Source organism: Plasmodium inui (assembly GCF_000524495.1).
Source record: "Plasmodium inui San Antonio 1 unplaced genomic scaffold supercont1.78, whole genome shotgun sequence".
In the NCBI taxonomy this organism is placed as follows: domain Eukaryota; phylum Apicomplexa; class Aconoidasida; order Haemosporida; family Plasmodiidae; genus Plasmodium; species Plasmodium inui.
This window is the reverse complement of record NW_008481912.1, coordinates 18,833-21,730: the sequence shown is the minus strand read 5'-3', so window position 1 is coordinate 21,730 and position 2,898 is coordinate 18,833.

The window sequence follows — 2,898 nt, the reverse complement described above, 5'->3', positions numbered from 1 at the left end:
AATAAAGAACGTACCTACACACATGAATTCAAGCGTACAGGTGTCCTACAGGTACGAGTGGGCAACATCAATTCGGAAGCAGAAACATGACTAATTGAAAATGCTGGGTGGTGGACTACCTTCCGGTTTAATCCCTTTTCTCTTTCGGAGTCAGAACTTCCGACACTTAAAAAATGGCAGGCACTTCAAACTATACAGGCAGAACGCCTATCACTTGCTTTGGTCTGGATACGACGGAACGGATTTTCCTTCTTTAAGGGGGGGTTTCTGTGCCCAGTGAGTTTACGCGTTGATCGCGCAACTTGTTCTCTTTACGCACTGGGAGTGGGCTCCGCGCGTAAGATCCTCTGCAGCTTCCGCTTCAATCTTTCCTTAAACAACCTCCCCTTGTTCTATCCCCTGGAAGTTTCCACATCGCATGTTGTGCTGTCTTCAGGTGAAAAAGACTTTTGCAGAGCAGTGGTAATTTTAAAGTCTTCCTGTTTGATTGATCTTAATTCTTCTCGAAGGTTTCTATTTAACCACAGCTCCAACTGCATAGAGAGTTATGCGTCTGTTCTCACTTGATCTGTGGTCATCTCCAGGTAACGTTGCTCCCCATTATGTAAGGCCTGCGCAAGTTAGTAATTTTCCAAAATTTGCTCTCTCTCTGATTGTAGTCTATCTTACAGCGGTAGCGACGAAGTGATCGGGGAGACGCTTCTTCCACTTCGTGTCCGCATAATTTTGCCTTTCACTTCTACGCAATGTTCCCCCTTGGGGAGTTGTCCTCTGCTGATTAATTTGATGTTCTCCGCCGCTGCTTCACCTCCATGAGGGGTGCACAATGGAGAGGTCCCCTCGGCATCGTGGTTTTGCTCATCCTTCTCATCAGCACTTGTATCACAATTTTGTTAGAATCTGTTCTGTTCCTTGTACTTCTTTTCTTTCCTTGGTTCCTCTTGTTGTTCTGGCAACTTCTAACCCCCTCACACTTTTATTTTTTCTGTGCAGAGTATAATTCCGTCATATCTTATTTCCTCTGTCTACTTAAAATTTGTAATGGTGAAAACTATGGACCTTAGGCTACCTTTTGAAGCTGTGCACGTGATTCATATGTCCCTACCGGACGTTGCAGGGACTGAGTCCCACGAGATAAAATTTCACGTGTCCGTCAATGGCACAAAGGAAGACAAGAGAGCCTGGTCTCAATTCCATTTGGTTATAATATGCAGAAGTATGGAGTTTCAGGTGTGTGTACTCTGCTGAATTCAGGTGAGGCCTAAATCGATAGGACGTTATCGGGACCGCTTCAGTGACACTTTATAGGAATGAAAAGGTTTTTGAGTACTTATTGATGGCTCAGATAAGTCAGTTAAAATCAGACATGCTTGGAATCTGTGTGTAGCTAATTTCGACTATTCAAGGAAGTTAACTCCTTATGAAAGTCAGGTGCCTTCGATATACCATGAGGAATAAAGAAAAACGGAAAAAACGAAGATATGCAAGATATAGAGAGATGAATTCCATGGAGGATGTAGCATTTATAAAAAACAGAGTATTTGGAGTGTGGTGCATTGTCCATGAAAAGTTTACGTATTCTCCATTTTGTTTTCTTTATGTATGGTTTATTCCTTCCATCGCGGAAGGAGAGAAGTAAAAAGATGCCATGAATAATAGATAACCTCCAGGGGTGGTTTTCCTACCATACGTCAATTTCTTATAATCCCATTTCCCTGGAAAATTTTATATTCATATTATCGCGCGGTAAAGATATTTCCTCCTAGAATGAGTGCTTTATGTGTAATGAGAAACAGTAGCTCCCTCTAGGTTATGTATTTCTGAAACAGGACACGTGGGAACATATCTAAAAGGATAGTATTACAGAGGGGTGGCATCATTTCAGATTTGCACTTCCTCGTTATTGTCTTCTATAGTTTGAAATGATTCATATATACATACATGTCCCTGTGCATTGTGGGGTTGGCATTATAATTCCTATATGGAGATTAGGTATTTTTTGAGTAATTCCAATAATGCGCATAGGAAACGGGGGGGGGTACCGTAATCAGCATAGCACCCTGTAATAATGTATCTCCTCAAGTGCCCTATTGATTTTGTTCATCTGTTAAGTCCTATGAAGGAGTCCTTTTCAAATGTTTGTGATTATATTTGAGGGTTTCCTTTTTTTTTTTTTCTTTCCCTCTTTATGTTATATTTTCTGATATGAGTGACTTCGTTTATTTATATCTGTTATGTGCAACGGAGGAATACACTGCCAGAATAAGATTCTAAGTGACGAGCGCAGTTTTTTCAAAACAACTCTGTGGCTACAGTTGCCCACGAAATGTGCACAAGACGTCAGCCAAGTGTGCGCCTAATACTGAAATGAAGAAGTGATTACTCCTCTTCCGTTGTAACACGAGATTCATTCATATAGGATCCTTCAAGAAATAATTAAGTCTGTCCTTACATAAATGTAATAATAATAGAAGACGTAGATAAATTTTGAATGAAATGAGGGACTTAAATCGAATTAAATATGAATGTTAACAGTAATAAATCAGCGCTTTAAGAAATCTAATACAATATATGAAGGACAAAATATGGGGAGTAACGATATTGCAGTATTCATTCTGTATCGTTTTACTAAATATGCGGTACTCCAAATATGCAAACTGAATTCGATTAAATCGCTCAAGAGCATTATATATTGTAAGTAATATAGCGCAGGAAAAAAATAAAATAAGGAATACGCATATTGTACTTCTATGGAGAAAATCATGGCATAGAACTAGAAGGGTTATGTAAATCTGAATGAAACTGCTTTTAATAATCAATAAGTATAATAATTCTAGATCAATTAATTGAGACACCACCCAAATTTGTACTAAATGGAAACATCAATCCTATAACAAG